The sequence below is a fragment of the Rattus rattus genome, chromosome 9, assembly GCF_011064425.1.
Source record: "Rattus rattus isolate New Zealand chromosome 9, Rrattus_CSIRO_v1, whole genome shotgun sequence".
NCBI classification, from domain to species: Eukaryota; Metazoa; Chordata; class Mammalia; order Rodentia; family Muridae; genus Rattus; species Rattus rattus.
In genome coordinates this window covers 95,553,629-95,566,608 of record NC_046162.1, presented here as the reverse complement: position 1 = coordinate 95,566,608, position 12,980 = coordinate 95,553,629, and the positions used below count along the sequence as shown (strand labels likewise).

The following is a 12,980-nucleotide window of genomic DNA, read 5'->3' as shown; positions in this document are numbered from 1 at the left end:
TTATTTATTTATTTATTTATTTATATGAGTACACTGTTGCCATCTTCAGACACACCAGAAGAGGGCACCAGATTCCTGTTGCACATGGTTGTGAGCCACCATGTGGTTGCTAGGAATTGAACTCAGGACCTCTGGAAGAGCAGTGAGTGCTCTTAACCACTGAGCCATCTCTCTAGCCCCAGGTATATTTTTATGCACTTACTCATTTGTGGGACCAGGGGAGCCATGGAGCTGTGGGAAGCAGGCTGCGAGCAAGAGTAGGATTGAGGTGTGTCCAAATCCCAGAAATCTTGTCCTGAGATCAGCAGGAATAGCATCATCTGCATGTCCCACATACATACATCCATGCCCCCACCATTGACCCATCAGAGGAGGTCATGTAGCCTGGTCACCAAGTTCAACTCCCTTCCCCCTTATAGAGTCAAGTCTAGCAGCACTTGGGATTCCTCCTTATGCATCCCTAACACCCTGGCCTGGACCAATGATATACACTCACCACCCAAAGGTTAAATTAAAGTCCAATTAAAGGAGCTACTCAGTGAAGCCTGTCTCCTGAGACGTCTGCTTCACATCGAGCTCACTCGCTGCCTGTGGTCTCCATCACACCTGCCCCTCACCCTTGGCCAAATAAGTTTTGCTATAACCTATTTGTAATTGTTTTTGTCTATTCTTGTCATCTCGTAAGGTTTGTTTACTCATCAGGCCTAAAATAACAGGTTCCGGTCGTGCCAGATGTGAAGAAGGCAAAGCTTGAAAATACCCACCCAGAGTAGAGAAATACAAATTGTTACTAAGAGTATCAGTGATGGCCCTCGAGAGATGGCTCATTGGCTAAGAGCAATGACTGCTCCCTCAGAGAACTTGGGTTCCATTCCCAGCACCCTCATGGCAGCTGAAAACCATCGTAAGGCCAGTCCCAGGGAGGCTAATGCCCTCTTCTGGCCTCCACAGGCACTGCACACACATGGTGCACAGACGTGCAGGTGAGTAAAACACTCATGCATAAAAATTTAAAGGGAACGCCAATGATTGTTGTGTGTAGTAGTGCATATTTTTAGTCCTAGCACTCAGGAAACAAGGGCAGGTGGATCTCTGTGAGTTCAAGGCCCAACTGGTCAACGTAGTTAGTTCAAGGACAGCCAAGGCTTCAAAATGAGATCCCATCTCAAACAAAAGGCAAACCAAAAACAGATGAAAACAAGTGAAGTAGAGGCATGGAACCCATCGGGTCTAGAGGATCCCGGTCCAGCAGGGAGTGAATGCAGAGGCAGTGGGGGGAGGGGGGAGGCCTCCAGGGATCCTAGTGTGGCAACTCTTTTAGACAAAAGCCTTCTCTGATGATCTTCAATGAAACAGCTCTGTGAGATGATCTCAGCTTGTGCACATACCTTTATTCGGGGTGAATCGGGGAGGCTATATGAACTCTGGAGAGTGGGAAGAGGTTCTTCTTAGGGTGAAGCTTCATTGGCTGAGGGTTAAGGTTCTGGGGATACCTCATTTGCATGCAGAGGCATCCAGGAAGTTGAACCTGGAATCTCACCAAGGATTACAGGACATTCCTCAGGGAGAAGATTAGGGTAGGGCTCTCCAAAGCAGGCAGAGAAAAGGAAGACCTCCTCGCTATGAAAATGGAGTCCTCCATTTTGTGCCTTGCTCAGGAAAGCTGTCCTGACACGGTAGACCTTAGCAATGAGCTGCAACATGCCTCCATAAACACCCAGACAAGGTGTGGAAAACTTCCGAGTGGCTGACCAACATGGAGATTCTGAGGGTGGAGAGGGTATGGAGGCTCTGCCTCCCGTCCTCTGTGTTTACCCCCATTTAATGTGATGGTATTTAGCAGGAGCCCTTGGTTTCTTCATTTTTGTGTTGTTTTGTGTGCTGGGGATTGACCTCAGGCCTTTGTCATGCTAGGCCAGCACTGTACCACTGAGTGATCCCAGCAGCCTCGCTAACATTCTTCACGGGTGCCCTATTATTTACTTATGTGCACACACATGTTTGTCAGGTGCCCTATTATTTACTTATGTGCACATGCATGTTTGTCAGGTACCCTATTATTTACTTATGTGCACACACATGTTTGTGTGTGTGCCCGAATGGTCAGAGAGGACAACTGGCTGGAGTTAGTTCTGTCCTTCTACTACGTGAGTCCTTAGGATTGAACTCGGCCTGTGTGTCTGGGCAGAAAGTGCCTTACCTCACTGACCCACCTCAACGACCCCTTCATTTTTATTTGTATGCATTTTTTGCTTTAAATGTTTATTTTTATTAGCTTTAAATTATGTGGACATGTGTGCATGTGTGTATGGGTATGCGCGTGCGAGTACAGGGACACTTGGAGGCCAGGGTTCCCTGGAGCTAGAGTTACAGGTGGTTGCAAGCTGCCTCGTGGGTGCTGAGAATCAAACCCTAGTCCTCTGCAAGAGCAGCGAGTGCTTTTAACCACCGAGGCATCGCCCCACCTCTATTCATTTGTTCTTGAGGCAGACTCTCATTCTGTAACCCAGACTGGCATGGACCTTATGTAGTCCAAGTCAACTTCCAGCTCATGGCAGTGTGCCTACCTCCCAAGCGCTGGGATCCTGAATGTTTGCCAATATATCAAGGTGTCTGATAGGTACTTTTGCAATGAACCAGTGATCCTAAATGTTCCCCTGAGTTCTATGAGCCGCTCCAGCAGACTAGCAGAAGCTGAGAGCAGGGTTGTAGGAACCCTGGTTTAAAGCCTGTAAGTCAGAAGGTCTAAGGAAACAGCCTGGGGCACAGCTAGGTGCTGAACTGTGGGGAGGATGGGAGGCCATTGACTGACTGTGGGGTTGGACCGGAGTCAGGACACGACAGAACCAGAGGATAACTGTTGCAGGCAGGATTGCTTGCTTAGAGTCTGTGGGAGAAAACCCCAACATTTGGTCACAAAAGTCTCTCTTCCGGTGGTTGTTGTGTAAGAGCAGAGGAACTGGGCTTGTTTACTCTTGTACGTTGTTCCATGCCTTCACACTGTGTGCTGTTAAACTTATGCAACCGCTTAGCCCATCACAAAAGACTTCTGTTTGCTCTCTCGTCACCCGTTAACCTGTCAGCTATGTAGACAGACACATGCCGTTCTAACAGTGGGCTGATTTGCAGTCTTGTCTGAGTGATGTTCTGACGGTTTCTGTGTCTACTGAGTCCATTAGATAGAAAAACTCGGGGTTGGGGATTTAGCGCAGGGGTGGAGCGCTTGCCTAGGAAGCGCAAGGCCCGGGGTTCGGTCCCCAGCTAAAAAAAAAAAAAAAGAAAAAGGAAAAACTCATCAATTTGGAAAGCAAGATCTTGTTCTAGGAGGAAAAAAAGCATTGCAACACTAGACTAGTCCCTGTGATTTGTTTGAAAATGACAGTAAAACAAAAGTAAAATGAACCAAAAGAAACTAAAACAATAAAAGCCGTGAGTGGCATCTGGGGGTATAGCTCAGTAGAAAAACAAGTGCTTAAGATCATGTGGGACCCGAGTTCTATCCCCAGCACAAAGAAAAATAAATAAGAAACAGGGGAAAAGAAAGAGATGGGTAGCTTTATGTTTGTATATAAATTAAGACTTATTTATTATTATATTTATATGAGTACATTGTCACTGTCTTCAGACACACCAGAAGAGGGCATCAGATCCCATTACAGATGGTTGTGAGCCACCATGTGGTTGCTGGGAATTGAACGCAGGACCTCTGGAAGAGCAGTCAGTGCTCTTAACCTCTGAGCCATCTCTCCAACCCATGTTCATATATAAATGAAAAATCTAACAATACAGCCAGGAATAGGAATGAGTAAATTTTGAACACAATGTGTCTGTCAGTATTCTCCAGAAAAATAGAATGAATATAGAACCAATACACTTGATCTACGTACCTGTCTGTCCATCATGAGACTTCTAGGGCTTGGCCTCAAAAGGCCAAGGAGTCCCCACCATCTGCCACCTGCAAGCTGAAGCCCAGGAAAACCAGGGCTGTCACTCGCTCTGAGTCCAAAGGCCGGAAAAACAGAGGAGTTTGGGTACAGACAAGGAGAAGGCAGATGTTACAGCTCAAACAGAAAACGTGCTCTCTCAGGGCTGTCTTGTTCCCGCAGTGGGTTGGATAATAGTCACCTGAGCTTCCAGGGACAGGCTGTTAGTAGCTCTTCTTAGCTTGGTCTACTGATTGAAGCTGGCTGACCAACTCGTGGTTGGATGCGGTTTGTCAAGAGATGTGCAAAGAGATAAGAAGAAGAACTTAGATATCTGGACATTGAAGATTAAACTTGTCCCCAGGGAAGTCGATGCCCCTAATCAGCAGGGGGTAGTCTGAGGAAATTGTCCCCTCTGTCCTTTTTTCTCTCCCACCTAATGGTTAGGGGGTTAGAAGAATGGGAGAAGAGGGGTGGAGAAAGGTGGAAGAAAAAGGAACCCACAAGGTAGCCAAGTGGCTAAGAGACTCACCTGCCTGGCTTCTGGGACTAAGGGCATGTGCCACACAGCCCAGCTGACAGGATTTTAAGGGAAGAGGCGCGGGCAAGGTGCTAGAACAGAACTTGGGTCCTCTGGAAGCCATATGTACTCAACCATTGAGCTCTCCACAGCCCCTATTATCGTCTGCCCTTCCAACCCCCCAACACTAGGTAGGAGAAAAAGGTTAGAGGGGAAAGGGGGTAGTCTTTAGACTACTTCCTACTGATTAGGGGGATCGGGTTCCTTGGGGCAAGTCCAATCTCTTGTCAGAGTATCTCCAATCAGCAATCTGGCAACCGGAAAAGCAGCAACAGGAACCAGCAAATGCTCGCAACAGTGGGGAGAACAACATGTGAAGCAGCGGCTGCCCCCAGTCCTCTCATAGCTCTCAAATTTCTACCTCTCAAAGGTCTCCAGAATTCCAAATATAAACGATTGGCAACTGGCAAAAATCACGCCCTTCCTAGAGCACAAGACGGTCATAGTTAGCGGCTTTGGGCAATCTGAAGCAGTCCAATATCCCAGACCTGGGATTAAAACAAAAACATATTCACATATTATAACTGGGTTTTTAAAGAAACCAAAATTCTCACTACAGAGACGTAAAAAGCTGCTGGTGTCATTTTGATAGGAATTGCACTGGCTAGATAGAAATCTGGGGTTGTGACATCCTAACACTATGTAGTCATCTGATCCATGAGCTCAGGAAGCCTTTCTGTTTATTTGGTTGCCAGTTCAACGAAGTCTCATAGCTTTTCAACATAAACATCTTGTACTGCTTTTATTAAATGTATTCCTAAACATCTTATTTGTTTTGATGTCATTGTGAATGGCATGTTTTATTTCATTTTCCAATTATACGCGACGAGAGCACAGAAATACATTGAAGCCAAGTGTGGTGGCAAAGGCCCATAATCCTGTGGGGCACGTAGACAGTGTCACCAGATGGGCATAAGAACTGGTGAGGTGGAGTGTGCCCAAACTCCAGGAATCTCAGAGATCTGAGATGGCAGGAGTGGGGCTGCTCCCTCCCTGCCTCTGATGCCTGCAACCAAGATCCCCAACTGAGGTGACCACAGGCTCAGTCCCAGTGGCACAGCCGCTGGAATGCATCTCCATGCTAATGAGGCATCTCAATAGCCTTAGCCTTCAGTCAACGGCCTTCCCTTCCTGGTTATTCTCAAGCCCTTCCCCAAAATTATACAATCCCTGGTTCACCCCGAATAAAGCATATACATCCAATTCCACCTCCACCCCCAAATAAGGCAACATGAAAAAGCAAAGATCATCTCAGGGAGCTGCTTCATTAGAGATCACCCCAGGGAAAGCCTTCACCTAAAAAGAGCCACAACACTAAGACTCCTGAAGAAGACCTCTCTTCTCCCGCCCTCTTGCACTTGGCTCCCAACCTAACCAGAATCCTGCCCATCCTGGACTCTGCTTTCCCCTTTCTGGCCTGGCGAGCGGTGGCTCTGAGAGAGACTTATTCTATGAGTTCTGTTACTCTAAGAACCCTGACTGTATACCTGGACATGTTCTTTCCCGTTATTGTACTATTTTGGTTTTTTTTTTTTTTATCAAAGATTAACAATTAAAAAAAGAAAATCTTTCCAATCCACTCCAGTTTGGATCAGAGGTTGGAACCGTTACAGATACAAAATGAATTGATCGTACTACCACGGATTGAAAACTCAGCCCACGGAACCATTATTCTGACACAATGTATCTTTCTCTTCCTAGAAGCTGCTCTCATTAAGTATAGAAGAAAAGCCCGTGAAAACGTCCCACATTCAGCTACGGGAAGACTGAAAACCAGTGAGGCCTCCCTTCCAGAAGAGAAATAGGTCATTCTACTTGCCTAATGCATTTAGTAAGTGCACTTCTGGCTGTCCTGTATCTAGATTCTAATGTGCGTGCCTTTAATTTGGCACTAGCTTCCCCAGCAATAGCTCTTGCAACTGGGGCTTCTCAGAAGACAGGAAATGAAGCAACCTGAGCTTGAGGCAGCCTGAAGGCTCATCTGTGGCAGGCTGGTGGCAAGGTAGCTTGAAAGGTTGATGAGGGGGCTGGGGATGTGGCTTAGCGGGTAGAGTGCTTGTCTAGCATGTACAGGCCTTGGGTTTGATGCCTTGCACCACAAAAAAGACGATGAAAACAAGTGTGAAATCAAATGAATTTAAAAGTTGGTTCCAACATTCAACCATGAAACTCCGAACATCCGCACGGTGACTAAACTTTGCGTGCTTCCAAGTAGCAGCAAGGACAAGGTGACTTGACGTGACAAGCTGAGGTGGTCTAGGAGGTCTCAGGTTCTATATGTACAATCAATCTTCTATATCCTGGAAGTTGTTTTGAAATGCTTTCTGAAATTATAACAAATCTCCATGCTGGCACACCTAAAATTAGGCATAAGGAAAGCAAGACAATTAATGTGATATACCTTGCATTTCTATATATGTGTATCAGAGGACCTTAGATATATTTAACGTCGTTTCCCTCCACCCCCCGGTAGTTATCTGTAATATCAAGGAGAAAAAAGTATCTGGTGGGTTAAAACATTTTTTTTTTAACTTAGAAAGAATCTCATTTATCTCTGGCTGGACTCGAACTCACTGTGAAGTAGAGGATGATCTTGAACTTTGGATCCTCCTGCCTTAGCCTCTGGTGCTGGGGTTAGAGGTCCGTGCCACCACACACCTGCTTCATGCAGGAAAGCAGTCTACTGAGTTTCCTTTTCAGACCAAAGCGTACTTTTAAAATTGGTCACATAGTTTAAGAAAAACAGATAATAAACAGCAGAAACTTACAAAAAAAAAATGCAGTGATAGAGATTGGATCCAGGGCCTCATACAGTTCGTAATAACAAAACAAACCTCTTTTTATGTTGCTTTTCAAGACTTCCTCTCCACCGTGCTCCAACTGTCTTGCTCCAGCCCAGGATATGTTCCCATGGGATTCCATCCTGCCCAGGCTCTGACGACACCACCTTCATGTATGGACACTCTCCTGTCCGACCACGAAGACTCTGGCACTCCCCTGGGCCACGGTCACTGCTTCACGCCTCCTCCCCCTTTCCTCCCCGTCGCACCCCTCCAATGCACGGGTGGGGACGGGCTCTGGAACCTCCCAGGCTGAGCCATTCCACTGAATGACTGTCTCCTTTCTCTCCTTAGGTTCTAAGGCTCCATTCTGAGCCACATCACCTCACAGAAATCCACCTCAGTTTGCTCAGCAGATCATCTTTCTTGTGTGACTATATGGGGCCCAATTCGTGTTATAACAAACTATAGTTGTTTTGTCTTATTTCTAGGCTTACATGGTTTGAGATTTCATGATGGGCTATATTTTCTGTATCCTTTAGTTTCATCCTGGGATTGCTTCCTTAGCTAGACTTCAAAAAGTGTTTCAGTATAAACTTATACATGTTTGAAAGTGATTTTTTTTTAAATGGGGTTAGAAAGATGGCTCAGTGGTTAAAAGCACTGACTGCTCTTCCAGAGGTCCTGAGTTCAATTCCCAGCAACCATATGGTGGCTCAGAACCATCTGTAATGGAATCCGATGCCCTTTTCTGGTGTGTCTGAAAACAGCTATAGTGTGATCATTAAATAAATAAATAAATAAATAAATAAATATATTTTTTTAAAAAGTGTGTGTGTGTGTGTGTGTGTGTGTGTGTGTGTGTGTGTGTGTGTGTGTACAGATTCACATGTACCCCTAGAGGTCGATGCTAGATGTCTTCATTTTACTTCTTGATCTCATTGAAGTGTATATCCCTGATTTGGCTAGATTGGATCTTCCTGTCTCTGCCTCCACAGTGCTGGAATCATAGGCACGTGTTGTGTCTGACTTTTTACCGTGTTTTGTTTGCCTTTATGCATGAGTAGAAATTTAGCTGGTATAGACTGTTGGATCATACTAATTTCTCTTTTAAATAGTAAACATCACTCTGTTGTGCTCTGGCGTGGACCTAGACTGTGATTTAGGTTGGAGCCCGGCTTCATAGGAGCAGTTGTTCCTATTACAAGTGACCGATCTTTTCTGCCTATAGCCCTCTAGGATTAGTTACTTAGCTGTGTGATTCAGTCACCTCCTATCTGTGACTGTCAAATTCTAGTAGCTATAAGGATAATTATTAGCACAGGAATGGTCCGGGAGTGAATGTATTTTATCCCCTTTGTTAGTTCAGGTCTTGGGTAATAAAAACCTTGTGGATGATTTTTATTTCGTAAGTATGTGCGAGTGTGTGTAAAACATGATGAAGCAGGCTGAGATGAAGATGGCCGTCGTACAGTATCAGCCCCCGAGTCAAACTGCTCCTGTTTGGGAGTTTCAGTTGGGTCTTCTCTCAAAACACCACCTTAGCTGAGCTTGTTGACTCTTTACCTTCCCCCATAAGAGAGGTCAGTTTGGGTCATGAAACCCTCACCAGAGTATCCAGCTGCCCCCTTAACCAGCTGTATGCAATTCTGCCCCAGTTCTGTACGCAGAATGTGGTGTTGGGGGACAGGTTAGAGGACACAGGAGGACCGGACTGGGGGAGGTGGCTCCATCTAGGCACCTATGGGAATGCCATTTTTCCCGCCAGTTAGAGACTTTCTATTGTGGCCTTTTGGGGGTGGAGCACCCACCGTAACTTCTCACTCATTGTTCTGTAAGTAAGCCCAATAATTACTCCTTGGTTCCACACAGTGAACTTCGGGTTTGTCAGTAGAACCTTAGGCAGAGGGCTGGATGCTTCTTCTGTCTCCCTGTGGGAAGGAATTTGAGCAACACTTGGCATGTAGCTGGCAGGATCCAACAAAACTGAAGATGAGTTTGGGGAGGACATCAGTGTCCCTGATGTGGGAAATGAGACAAACAACTAAAGTGATACTGTGTGAAGAGGCGTGGTAATGTTGAGGACATTTTGACATGGTAGGTAGTCTATCCCTATAGGGCTTGTAGGAGTAGTGGCAGGGGTCTAAAAAGTGCAGGGGACAGTGAGGCATTAAGTAAGGGACGATATAGGGGCATAGGGCTGATGTCCTCAGTTTTGGCCTCAGACTTAGCAGGTAATTGGAGAAAAGGTAGGGAGAAATGAAGGCATTGGTCTGCTATTTTTCATGCTAAGGGGGCCAATAAGGGAAGGACCCCAAAGGAGTCTGTTCTGGGACCACAAAGCATGGAATCCTCGGGAAAAGTCAGATAGCAATGAAAAAGGGAGAATAACCCACAGTGACAGAGACGTGCCTCAGGCCTGACCTTTAACACAGAGAAAAGCATCTCTGGGGCTCTTACCAATAGTCAGGTGAGGATCCTGGAACCAGAGCTGCTGGAGCAAAGGAAAGGCACCTCCTTGGGCACCAGGAATGCATGTGGCGAACAGATATATACACTGACCAAAACGCTCATATACATAAAATAGTTTTTAAAAAATCTAAAAAGAAAAGTTTAGCTGGGTGGTGGTGGAACACACCTTTAATCCCAGCACTCGGGAGGCAGAGGCAGGCAGATTTCTGAGTTCAAGGCCAGTCTGGTCTACAGAGCAAGTTTCAGGAGAGCCAGGGCTACACAAAGAAATCCTGTCTCTACAAAAGCTATGTTAGATCTCGCTGATGTTTGACTTCTGTATCTTTTTAGTTTCAAATTCTGTGATCACTTGACACTGGCTTGGAACAGATGACAAAGGACTTTCAGAGTGTTAGGTTATCTTCATAACCCATTGATCTGCCCGTCCTCTGTACAGAGGTTTTGCTACAGAGATAGCCTGCTGCTAACCTTTCAGGGCGCCTAATGACTGTTGACCTTCCCTTGTGGGAGGAGGAATGGGGTCAAATGTCATGGGACCCTCAGCTGAGAAACAGTGAAATAGAAGCCCATTCCTTAGCTTGATGTGTGGCCAGTTGTCAACGCTTTTTCCTCTTTTTACTACAACCCATGGGACTTGTTTGTTCTCTGGCATTACCCTAATCCAGCCTCTTCTTGCTGTGGACATGGAACGCTGCTGCTCATGTAGTGTCTGGTCCCCATCCTCCTGTCCTCATCCTTCTACCTTCTCTGTTCTCTCATATATATAGACCCAGAGCTGTTCTGTGGCTGGAGTCTTCAAACCCTCCCGGAAGCACACTGTGTCCATATAACTGCTTGAGCATAAGTCTCTAGCATATTTATATACTTCGTAGTCATGTGCCTGGATGACTAAACATATATATTATAAAAATAGGGGCTGGAGAGATGGCTCAGTGGTTAAGAGCACTGACTGCTCTTCCAGAGGTCCTGAGTTCAATCCCCAGCAACCACATGGTGGCTCACAACCATCTGTAATGGGATCTTATGCCGTTTTCTGGTGTGTCTGAAGACAATGAGAGTGTACTCATGTATATAAAATAAATAAATCTTTAAAAAAATAGATACAAATATATAAATATGAAATTAAAAGGAAATAAAAAGTGAACTCCCCTCCCCACCCCTAGTACTGGGAAGTAAACCCAAGGCCTCTAATAATCTAAGCTAGCATTCTACAACTAAGCTATATACCCACCTTGGTTTTTTATTTAACATTTTGCACTTTTAGAGATCAAAAATTGTTCTCCCTATAACAGAAAAGCATCTGCTACTTTCAAAACATAGTGGCTTACCAATTTGTGAGGCAGCAATTCACACACACACTTCTAATTTCAGGCTATTTTTAAAAATAGATTCTAACTGCCATCACAGCCGAAAAGGATGTTCTTAGTTACGATTGCCAAATGTACCCAGAGTGCATTACCACTAAATCCCCACCTTGAATTCCACACAGTGGTTACACAAGGTCTTACTGTACTCAGCCAACAGCGAGCCCAGCATGGACACCTGTAATTCCAGAACAGGGGGCTGTTGTTCTGTCGCTTTGATTGGCAGTGCTGAATTGGAGCCTCGGCAAGCATTTGTCCACTGAGCTACACCCTGAGCCCTTCCAGGAGGACTAATTATGGTGTCACTGGCAACCGTGATGACAGAAACATCATTCCCAGAGGCAACTACAGTTTCTGCAGTGCAATACCCCCAGTAACATGGGCACCGCTCTTCTAAGCAATAGAGATCACAGAACTTTCTGGTTGGTTCGGGTTTAAGACATCACGTAGATAGCGATCCTCCTTGCTGCAAGGGTCCTCTTGTTCTGCCCATTCTCAGAGCCTCCTGCTCCACCTTCCTCAGTAAGTTCCCTTTAGCAAATTCTGCCTGTCCTCAAATTAGCTTGACTTAGTTTCTGGTCCTTGTGGCTAAGCAAGGATTAACTTTGTATTTCCGTTGTGACTGACACAGTAACATAGTGTTAGTGTGCATAAAACTAACAACAATAACAAAAGAACCCTTAAAAGAATTCATACCTATATAGTGGTTTATTAAAACACCACTCTATGAATATTGTACTTAATGGTGGAAGTCTGCAGCCCTTTTATTAGAAGAAGGAACAAGGGGTCGCTTTGGCAGCGCATAAACTAAAGTTGGAACCAGACAGAGAAGATTATCATGGCTTCTGTCCAAGGATGACGTGCAAGTTTGCGAAGCGTTTCGTATTTTAAAGCTAGGTGTGGTGGCATACCCATCACTCAGGGTAACTAAATGTAGGAAAAGAAACGAATACAAGCCAACCAAATAAGGAGAAGAGCTATGACTCCCTATATTTGTAGATGACATGGTCTAATCTTTAAATAGACAAACCCAAGGTGTCCACTAAAAATCGAGAATAAGTTCATCAAAGCTACACAAAACAAGAGATTCATCTGTTGTACTTTTTAAAAGTTTCTGGTTTTTGAGCCAGGGTCTTGTTATATGGCTCAGGCTAGCCTTGAACTCTCAATTCCCCTGCTTTGGCATGTTTCTCCTCTGGTGGGATGCCTGGTCAATGCTGTTACACCGGCTAGGAGAACGCAGGGAGGATGGGGAACCCACAGTTTGAGTTTCCCCTCATACATATATGATATAATGTATATATTATTTTATAAGATATTTATACATAGTTTCTATCATATTCTATATTATTTATATATGCTACATATTGATATATAGTTTATTTAGATACAAATTCCATGTGTGTATATATATATGTTTTTATTTATATATAGAGAGAGAAATAGATGATAGATAGATAGATAGATAGATAGATAGATAGATACATTGATACATGGAATTTAGTAGAATTATTTACAGATTGTGGTCCAGCTAAATTATAATAAAAATATATCTAAATTATCCCAGGAAGCTCACTGTGTCTCTTTTCAGTCAATATCCCCTTCCAAAAACCACTGTTCGGACTTTATAAAAATAAAATTTATTTATATGTTGAGTATTATGTCACTGTCTTCAGACACACCAGAATAGGGCATCAGATCCCATTACAGATGGTTGTGAGCCACCATGTGGTTGCTGGGAATTGAACTTAGGACCCCTGGAAGAGCAGTCAGTGCTCTCAACCGCTGAGCCATCTCTCCAGCCCAGTCACTGTTCTGACTTTTATATCTTGGATTAGTTACCTTGTTAACTTGATACGAA

The 12,980-nt window shown here is 44.7% G+C and overlaps 1 non-coding gene across 1 annotated transcript; it reads left to right on the top strand.

Annotated features, from left to right (window-relative positions):
• The first annotated feature begins 11,906 nt into the window (after positions 1-11,906).
• On the top strand, positions 11,907-12,009 carry LOC116910779. The gene has a single exon (XR_004389285.1). It is a non-coding gene; the product is annotated as a U6 spliceosomal RNA (small nuclear RNA).
• Positions 12,010-12,980: the final 971 nt, after the last annotated feature.